Source organism: Bison bison, unplaced genomic scaffold, assembly GCF_000754665.1.
Source record: "Bison bison bison isolate TAMUID 2011002044 unplaced genomic scaffold, Bison_UMD1.0 scf7180017863883, whole genome shotgun sequence".
NCBI lineage: Eukaryota > Metazoa > Chordata > Mammalia > Artiodactyla > Bovidae > Bison > Bison bison.
Window position 1 is genome coordinate 13,611 of NW_011494455.1, and position 520 is coordinate 14,130.

The window sequence follows — 520 nt, forward strand, 5'->3', positions numbered from 1 at the left end:
TTCCCAGGTGATGCTAGTGGTAAAGAACCCACCTTCCAATGCAGGAGATGTAAGAGATGTGGGTTCGATATCACTTCCTTATATGTGCTCCACAGTCTGGACTGCTCAGAGATGTTCACAGGGTTATCCAGAGAAGAGAAGAGGGAGGAAGGAGACAGAGGTGGCCAGGAGGATAAAGGGGGGAATAAAAAGGAGAGAGACAGATCCAGCCAGTAATCAGTTTCCTAAGGGTTCTCCACTGTCCGGAACACACAAAGAGATTCACAAAGTTGGGTAGAGAAGAGAAGGGGGAGGGAGGAGATAGAGGCGACCTGGTGGAGAAAAAGGAGAGTCCAAAGGGGGAGAGAGCAGTCAAGCCAGTAATCTCACTCCCAAGTAAAAATGGGTACTGAAGATTGTCTTCTTAAAAGTACAAAATTGATAACAAATACCAAAAAGCAAAGATTAAAAATCTAGAGTACAGGTTGGATTTTCAAAAATGCAATATTAAAGAAAAAAAAACACAAAGTCACAAAAATTA